The 9,917-nt window shown below is 44.2% G+C and overlaps 1 long non-coding RNA gene across 1 annotated transcript in view; it reads left to right on the top strand.

Moving 5' to 3' along the window:
• Window positions 1-1,309: 1,309 nt before the first annotated feature.
• The window catches only part of LOC135975705 (uncharacterized), a 51,404-nt gene continuing 42,796 nt past the window's right edge, over window positions 1,310-9,917 (top strand). The window contains exon 1 of the long non-coding RNA XR_010592700.1: window positions 1,310-1,467. This is a non-coding gene — a long non-coding RNA (uncharacterized LOC135975705). The remainder of the gene's footprint in view (window positions 1,468-9,917) is intronic.

Here is a 9,917-nt window from a genome sequence, read left to right as displayed (position 1 = left end):
CTATCACTAGGAGGTAAAGCAGAGATGAGCAGGACATTTCCACAGGGAATCCTTGCAACAGCAACTTGTATTGCCAGGAAAAATAGCCACAACAAATCTGAAAGTAGGTTCTGGTCAAAACGGAGTAAACACATACTTATGATTGAATACACATCCCGTGGGAAGACATGCTTGGGAAAGCATATGAATTACAGACAAACACTAGGAGAGCCTGCGAGGCGTGTGCAGAAATTGTGATGCTGAGCTAGTAGAAAGAAGATACTGCTAAATCTAACTGGGGACAAATGTCAAGTTGGCAATTTTCCTTTGCATAGTCTACAGACACTGCCTCGGTCAATAAAATGCAAGGAGATAGGGGATTGGTCCTGCTTTTAGCAGGGAGTTGGACTAGATGACCTCCTGAGGTCCCTTCCAACCCTGATATTCTATGATTCTATGCTTCTACCTGCAGGCTTCTGTAGCTGACTGGGGGTTCAGGTTCTGCCACTCTTATGTTACCGAGCACTTACTCACACCAGTAGTCCTGTTGGAGTCAGTGGGTGAGTAAGTGCTATGCAATGTGAGTAAGGGCTTGTGGAATGTAGCCGCTGGGAATGAAACTCATTGGCTCAGAAGTAATTGCTGGATAATCTACACTCTGGTTCAGTAGTGAGATGGTTGATTGACAATTTTCAGATAAAAGAGAAACTTCCCCTTTACCTTCACTTGACAGAAATCAGATTCAAGCCTTTTCAGAGATTCAGAAACCTAAGGCTGTGTCAACAGTAGAAAGGCAGCAGCGGCACAGCTGCTCCACTGTAGCGCTTCGGTGTAGACACTTATTACAGCAATTGAAAGGGTTCTTCTGTCACTGTAGTAAGTAAGCCCACCTCTCTGAGAGGTAGTAGTTAGGTGGACGGAAGAATACTTCCATCAACCTAGCGCTGTTTACACTGGTGCGTAGGTCAGTTTAGCTACTTCTCTCAGGGGGGTGATTTTTTCCACACCCCTGAGCAATGTAACTGGGTCAACCTAACTTTCTAGAGTTGACCAGTCCTAAGTTGTCATCTTATATGTTTTTTTTAATGATTGTATGAGCTGCTGGGCCAAATTCCTCTCTCTCCTATATTCACTCAACCCCAGTGACTTAAACTGGGGTGCCTGGATGTAGGAGAGTGCAGCATGTGGCCCACTGCCATTTCAAGATAAATTCTTCAGTGAGGTTTGCAACCCCTGCATTCCCTTTGCCTGTTTATTCTGGAATTGTACCGCAGAAATGTGAATTGAATGTGTGGCACGATTTGTTCGTCAGAATCCACGCAGCTTCTTAGCAAGCATATGGCATGGACCCGATTCCGCCCTTTGCACTGCCAGAGGAGTTTTAAAGCTACCCTGAAATGGGTAGCAGAGCATTCCCTCAGGACTGAGAGGGAGCTGAAAGGCATCTTCAAGCTGCCTTCGCATACCCCCACCTTCAGCTGCACCAAGGTCAGTTTTAAGCACTGCTGGGGTTTGAGCCCTGAGTGCCTACTTCACTTATCCCATTGGGATCCAAAAATGGCATGTGCATCACATCCAGTGGAAACTGGAGAAAGCAGGCAGGGCAGCAGTTCTTTTTGCTCTTTTATGTACTTCTTGGAGTGAGTTTGCCTCCTTCAGGAGCAGTTAAATTTTTAAATTTTTTTTTCTAATTGAGGACGTGGAACAGCTTTGATCTGAAACAGCTCCAGGCTGGCTCTGTGATTTTCTGCCCACTAGTAATGCAGCAGAAGGAGTGGGAAGTTTACAGGAGAGCTTTGGTTATGGAAGAGGAGAGGCCTCCTCTGAAGTGCTGTTGTCGGGGGTGGGGGGCGGGGAAGGACCTCAGAGAGCTGAAGGGAGTTTTGTAGCTGTGTAGAAGTCTGTGACAGCAGAACAGTGTGAGGGCTTTTGCCACAGAAGGAAGGTAATCTGGGTCCCAGCCTCCGGTGTGATTATGGAGTGCTTTCTGACTGATATAAGAATTTGCCTGATATTGGTCAAAGAAGCTGCCAATATCACTCACAGCAGGCTGGATAAGCATGGTGCAGGGGATGCTCTGTCTGCTGCCTTCTCACCATTTTGTTTTTCTTCCCCAGGTTGCTTCAGGGTTTCCTGGGCAGTCAGGTAGAAAGTTCAGATCCTTGGCAGCAGTGTGACACTGTGACAGTAATGCAGACAGACACGAGTCTGCAGTTTGAACATTCTTATTCAGTAGCTTAGGAAGCAATGCACGGCTCTCACGGGTGAATCGAGACTAGAGAGAACTTCACACAATAGCCAGCTGCTGGAATCATACCACTGTCATCTACTCCCTGTTCCTAACACCAACCTGGGGGGCATAGCTGGCCCCAGAGACCCAAGGTTCATCTTCTGGCCCTGGGTCCTGAACAGCCCAGCAAGTGGCTGGTTGGTAGCAAAGAGCTATACACTTTGCTGTCTCCTGCGAGTTATTTCAGCATCAGGGTCACTTCTAACTACTTGTGGCTCAAATTCCAAGATTCTTCCTTATTCCTTTCCAGTATCACTCTTGGCTACAAGCGATTGACTAATAGTCAGTCTGCTAGAGACTCAGATTAATAGATCCACACTGTTAGGAAGTTATAGTGCTCTCTAGAGGCTGAATGGCTGTCTCAACAGCTTTCTGGCACTTTGTAACATACAGAAATATAGATTGAGCCTATGGATTTTACAGGTTAGGACTAATTTTGCTTTTCACCTTGAATTGTTCCCTTTATTGACACTAGACGCTAGTGTGGAGTACATACATTTCAAGATAAATTCTTCAGTGAGGTTCCTTTGGAGTTCTGGCTTGATTGGAACTGTGTGGGTGAAAGGAACCAGGAAGGTGAGTGAAAGCATCTGAATGTGACTGAAATTGCTGTTGATGTGCAAAAGAAAGGAGTGCCAAAAAGGGCTCCCTGTGAAGGTGGCCTGTGATCTGAAACTTTATAATAAGAGCCAAAAAAGCAATTCTGTCAAGCCAGCCTTAAGGAACTGAACAAAGAGGGACACAAACATCTGTTGATTGGTGATCTCATGGGTGACTTAAGGGGAAATGGGGCCAACCATAACTGTGCCATAATTAATTAGTTGCTTCCCAGCCTGCAGGAGATGGGATTGATGAGAGCCAGATGATAGCGTAATGGACACCTGGGCCTAATAAAAATGCTGAGTCAGTGAGAACAGTCTGAGAGTGGGAATTGGGGAGTCAGTAGGTTCTCATGGAATGCCCTGAGCCCAGGTCTGCAGAATGCTTTAGGGGAGCAGTCTAAGGCCCAGTTCTCCATACCAGCACTGGGAAGGATTCAAGGAACAGAGCCCAGCAGGGGCTCAGAACAAGACCCCAGGGGAACCGGCCTGAGAGCTGAGTGCTTGATCCTGGAGCCATTATGAATCTCAAAGGTAGTTCAGGAAGGGGCGGGAATAGGGCCTACAGGGTGGGCTGAAGAGAAGCCTGGAGGGGCAGGGGGAACCTTCTGGTTTGGGACTCTTTAGGTGGACATTTAACCTCTTCTGAGATAGCAAGTTTATTTGTGACTTTGCTGGAAGGCTAAGCCACATCTCCAGCATTGGCTTGTGTGGAGAGCTCAGGAGACCCAGCTCAGGGGGGGAAACTGAGGCAGGTACTGCCAGCCATACCATGCTTGGCCAGCCGAAGCTATGGGGTAGCCACACCCCCTCACAGGTGACATAAGAAAATGTTCCATTAACTCAAAGCTTTTTCTGTTCTTAGTGACCTAGTATGTTACTAGAATTCTCCCATTCAGTACTTGGTAATTCAAACACTTCGCTTATCCTTCAGAGTTGATATTTTTGAGTAGTCAAATACTTGAATGAACCCCCTAAACTTATAAATTACTCCCATTGTATTTGTTTTAAAAATATTGTCTGTGTTGATTCTCTCCACAAGTGATAATATTTACAAACAGGATGTGCAAACAAACAAAATACATCTTGTGACAGTTGGGTGTACATGGATTATATCACCAGGTGATTATGCAAGAACAATTGGATGGCTAACAGGGCATCCATTATATGCAAATACTAGTTGCTTTAGAATAGGGCAAAAGCTCCGTGCCAAAGGTGTTTTTCCATTTCATTTAGATTGATACCAGTTGGAGCAAAGCCACTATAATGAGAAATCTGGTAAAGATAAACTGATAGTCACTAGATCCCATATTCTGTCGGTTTCTACTTTCCAATTCCCTTTTAATGGCTCCTTTCACTCAAGAGCACCAGGAGTCCAACCTCCTAGGCCGTCCTTCAAACAGGGTAGGCTGACAGCTGACTCAGAGATTTATAGGTTTGCCTTAACTCATTGGGCTGACAGGTAGCAAGGCTGAGAATTATGGGCATCATTCTGACTGCAGGAACTGGTTAAGGAGGGGACTTGTTTGGAGTGGGAGCTGATCACACTGGAGACAGGTCCTCTGACAAGTAAAGTGTTATAAAATATGTGCAGATCCATTTGGGTGTGGCCTCTTAGGACAGGAAGTATTTGGATAAAGGTGAGCCCTTGTATAGTTTCCCCTGGGAATAAAGAACCAGTTATACAGGAGCACAAGCTGGAGGTATTCTTCTGATGCCTCCAGGCACTGTGCTGGCTCCACGTCTGGTAGTGGATCTGGTTTAAAGAACTGGTCTTGCTCTTCAAGGCCATGAATCCCCAAAGCCCTGACTATCACAGGAATTGCCTCTCTCTTTCTCACCGATCATGCCATCTCCTCGGACGCTGGAATTGACAGTGCCAGAAATATGTACCTGGAGAGAAACAGCCAGCTTGCAGATTTTCAGGTTCCTTCTAAAAGACCTTAAAATGACCACTTTCAGCCTGCAATACAATATCCATCTTGGGTGGTATTTTTAAAGGTGCCTAATGAAGTTAGATGTCTGAATCCCAGTGACATTTAATGGGAGTTGGGTGCATAACCTCCATAGGAAATACTTCTAGCCATTCTAGTTTTCTCAGTGCACCAGGAGACTATTGGGAGAATTAGCCCCGGGGTATATGGATGTTTTCATAGTTCTGGTAACATTCAGTGATGGCTCTGTTATGAACAGAGAGAAACCAAGACATTCTGTCTTCAACCTAGTAGGAGCTTGGGGTCAGGAACTGTTTTGGAACATGATAAGCACATTGTTGGCGTATAACAGATAATAATTAGTGAATAACTAAAAAAAATAGAAAAACTGCTCAATTTTTTTCATTCAAAAAAACTTTTATTTGGACAGGAGCCTTTTTGTCCAATGACTTTCTATAGAAAATTTTCATTTCATTCACAATTTTCTGGATTTTTGATGAAAAAATAAAAAATAATCTGTTCAGCTTTTGATTTTCATTTTTCTTTCTCTCTCCCCTTTCTTTTCTTTCCCCACTTGAAAAGGAGGAAAGAGCAGGAAAAACAAAAGATGATTTTCATTTTTTGATTAAAAAAGAATCCACACAAAATATTCTCATGAAAGTCAAAAATGTCCATGAAACACAATGACACAATGACATGAATAACGTAGCTGAAGTCGACTTATTGCAGTCTCTACACTGCGCTGGCCCGTTGGCTTACCTTATGCTTCTCGTTCCGATGGAATTCTGGAGTTGACGGGAGAGCGATCGACGGTCGATTTAGTGGGTCTTCCTTAGACCCGCTAAATCGACGTCCGGTGGATCAATCGCTGCAGCATCGATCCATGCTCTGAATGACTAGCAAACCCAGCGCCTCGTCACTCCCTGCTTACAGCAGATGCCAGGAGATCAGGAGCTTATGTTTCCCCTTTATTCCTGGGAAGAGTGGCAACTTCTCCTTACCGTTTTCCTCTGTTCAGCTAGGGCAGTAGGGAGCAGTAAGGAATGGGATAATCTCCTTGGAAGGCAGCATTTGGCACCTGTCTGCTAGGCGATAATTGCTTCATTCCAAGGGGATTAGCACAGTGGAACTTTATTATAGTGGAGTGAAACTGCACCGGCTATCACTCACCAGATGGATGTCAGACTGTTTGTCACAGTAGACACCGAGCACAGAATGGAAGACATGAGGATGAGCTGCATCTCTGCAGATGAAATGTGGCCTAAGCTACCCTCTCTGCTTCAGAACTAGGTGCAGACTTTCTCACTCACCTGCTGCCTTACTTCAGAACTTTTTCTAGGAATACTCATGTATAACTACGTTTCTTGAGGCTCAATCCCAGGCCCACTGAAGTCACTGGGCGTCTTTCCACTGACTTCATTGTATTTTGGCTATGGCCCTTCCTGCCTCGCGGCTCTACCAACTTTCAGTTAAATTCAGTGAGAATTAAAAAAAACAAAATCCATCCACTGAAAAATTGAAGCTTCCCTATGAGAGTGGTGAAAGCCTGTTGAAATGAACTATGCAAATGAGGACATTTTGTCCAGTTCACTGCAATTACAGTTTCCCTGTGGTTGGGTTCAGTATTGTATTGTGCCTATCTATAGATTTAGATCTAATGTATGTAGAGAAAGGAAGGTAGAAATTTAGGAAACAGAAATGCAGAGAGGAATATGCTCTGCATGGCACAAATATGCTCCGCTAGTCAGATTCCTTATGGATCACCAATTCAGTATCTCTAACTGTGAGTGAAAGAGCAAGCTGACAGTTAGTACCATTGCAAGCCAAGTGTGTTCTGCAACAGAAAAATAAAGTGGTGCATTCTCCTTGCTATAGGTCCAAAGGCAGAATCAAGCCATATAAAGCTGAATCTCGTTCAGATGATCACTTACCTGTACTGAATGGGTTAGCAATGTAATGGAAAATATCCTCCAACTTTGTTCTTCTATGACCTGTCTGTCTTAAATTGGGATGAGCCACATGTGGCAGAAATTAGAAACTATTTAAAGCCTTGCCTGGCAGTTTTATATTATACTGGTGTTAAAAGTGGTGTGTTGGCATTTAAATCACACAGTGTGAACCTTGATTTAGATCATGTTTCCTGCTGTAGGACAGTCTTTTGCTAAATATAAGTGTGTGTTGGGTTTGGGGCTATTGTTAGAACCTCAAGCAGTGAAAGTTCATGGTAGCAAAAGAGTTCTACTAAAAAAAAGTAAACATTCTTTCCCAGTGTTTGGTTTTGTGAAGAAGAAAGTTGATATTCATATTCAATATGCAACCCAGTCATTTCAGTAATGGGATGGCGACATTTCTCTAGGTTGTTTTATGACTTTTCTACTTTAGTTACTGCTTCCCTACCAGTACAGAGCTCCAATAATACTCAGAGGGCAAAATTGTGTCTTGATTTACAGCCCACTGAAAGGATGTAGATCAGGCGAGGACTTCCCCCAAAATTTCTAAATTGACTGAAGACTTTTGTCTGATTGTGGTGAAAGGCTGCAATTTTGTTGTCGTGTGTGCTATCCTGCATTTGGTACAGTACACATTGATTGTATTGAGTTTGAGGCTGTATGCATGGTTTGGGCAGTTTACATGCAGCATGCCCATTATTTACACAGTGCACACCGTTTGTAAGCTGCACACTATTTCGTCTTAGATGTAAGAGCACTCTTTCAATTCCCGGACTGTTTTGTGAAGCAGCTTAAAAGTCTGGTTGTTTCAGCACAGCTCAGAACTTTACCGAACAAAATTGTTGCTTGCTCTAGTTAACTGTAGGGAGGCAGAGTGCTGTAGTGGCTAGAGCATGGCACTGGGGCTCAAGAAACCTGTGTCCTACTCCTGGGTCTGCTGCTGGACGACTGGCTGACATGTCACCTCTCTCTGCCTGCTCCCCTCATTTGTACAGTGTTTTGAGATCGACTCATGAAAAGTGCTAAGAACTGGGTATTACTGTCTCTTTGAAGGCTAGCCTCTGGTAGCTTTGGACAGTCCTGGTTCAAAGACCTAGAATTCACAGCCCTGGAAGAATCAGGGATCTAATTATTACTGCTATTTGTATTACAGTAGTATCAAGAGCCCCATTGACCTAGGCACTATAGGTACAATTAGGAAGAGACAATCCCTGCCCTGGAGACCTTTCCCCTCCCATTCTTTGTCAGTAAGCAGGCACCGAAAGATCTGTCTCAAGTCACACAGCAGGTCAGTGGTAGAGGAGCGGAGTAGGACTCAGAGTGAGAGTCATCTCAGTGCCTTAAGCACTGGACAACTTTGCCTCAAGTTAGTACGCCATAAAAGATACAGTTTATCAAACACCTAATACGTTGAGGCTGATGTGAAATCTGGAGCCCCCATACTGAGTCTGAAGACAGACCTGTATTGGGGAGCAGAGGGGATAGCGCCCCTGAAATGGAGGCCCGGCTATGTTTCCATCCCTGCCTGGGGCCAGCGGAGGTGAGAGCGGGTCCCAGAGGATGGGCTGTAGTGGCCTTCATAGCTCAGGAGTGGCTGCCGGGAAACAGGTAGCCTTTCCTCTCCCAGACACCACAGGTCCCAGTAAAGAGACGCGGCCTGGGCCAGAAAGTATGTGCCCGAGCTGCTGGGGTGGGGGACAGGGCATTGGCGCCTGGGGGGAAGACAGGTTGCCAGAGTCCAAAATGGGGGAGCACTGGGCAGCAGCCAGCAATATGGGAACTGCCCGGATGCCCCTTCCCAGCCTAGAGCCTGCTGCCTTCCCCGTCTCCACCCGCCAAGTCTCAGTAGCTTCCCTCCTATTGATTCCCTTCCTCCGACCCCTGCACTCTTCACCTCCCCAGCAGCAGTGAGACACTGTGTGTGAGAGTGAGGGAAACACATAGAGCAGAGCAAAAGTATACCCAGTACTTCTGAAAATGGAAACTGTCCTAAATCAGTAATATAGCAGTTAACATAAATACTTGACAAGCCTACTTACAGTAGAGAACACAGTGATTGCCATGACAAAGTTGTTAATTAGTAGTTAATGAATAATTATTGTTACTGCAGTATTGTAGGTATTTCTTATACCCTGACAACCCTAATTGGGATTGGTAATGGTACCCGCTCTTATTCTGTCATGCAGATATACATGTTGATGGTTTTGAATACTCTGTCCCCCACACCCATAGCCTAGAAGACACTTTTACTTCTACTTTTATTCGGGCTCACTGTGAATGTATTTCATTTTCATGATTTACCACGGTTGTCTGGAGACATCCGTCTCATGGAATCTCCTAATAAAAGACTGGAGTGATGTTGGCTCCTGGTATTGGAAACGAACATCTGTAGGTCAGACAACTGCCCTTTTTTCCAGCATTTCTTGTTGATCTTGAAGGAGAGACTGTCTCTCTGTTCCCTCCTATATTATAAGGACCAGAAGAGCGTAACTAATGCATATTGCTAGAGAGAATTAAACCTATAATAAGTTTGTGACACCTCCAATATCTAACAGTTCTACTTAAGCAACATGTAAAAACAGAATCTATTACTGTGAGAATATTAAATGCTAAGTGCTTCAAATATGAAGCAGGTGAACAAGGTTTAGAAGAAAAATAATTTGATCTCTTTCTAATATGTGTACTCTGCCTGTTACCTAAAGATGGAACATGTCAAGAATCTATAGCATTCCAGATACTTTTGAAATCAAAGAACAATAGAAAAAGGAAATAAATAATAATAATAAAAAAATTAAAGCAAGATGCCTGCATGAAATGATTGTACCTATGTAATAGTTCTCTGTGGGCCTGATGTTTGCCTCCACTACCTACAGTAAGTAGTAACTTACCACAAGCAGTTTCAATGGTTTCTAGGGGACTGTTCAGGGACTAAGGTATTACTCAATGTAAGTAGAAGAGGTGGCATCAATGTGATCAACTGGTGAACTTAAAAGGCAATTCTCTTAAAAAAATTGCAGTTGGAGATACTTTGTTATCTTGTTTTGTACTGCTAGAATTAGTTCAAAGGCTGCGCATCGGTAAGAGGAATGGTGTTTTGGTAGCCTACGTCTAGCTGCTGTTGTAATGCTTGTGGAAGTATTATACTGCTGCTACAGTAGAAATGCTT

This window comes from Chrysemys picta, chromosome 14, assembly GCF_011386835.1.
Source record: "Chrysemys picta bellii isolate R12L10 chromosome 14, ASM1138683v2, whole genome shotgun sequence".
NCBI lineage: Eukaryota > Metazoa > Chordata > Testudines > Emydidae > Chrysemys > Chrysemys picta.
The sequence above is the reverse complement of the archived record's forward strand: the minus strand, read 5'-3'. Positions and strand labels throughout refer to the sequence as shown.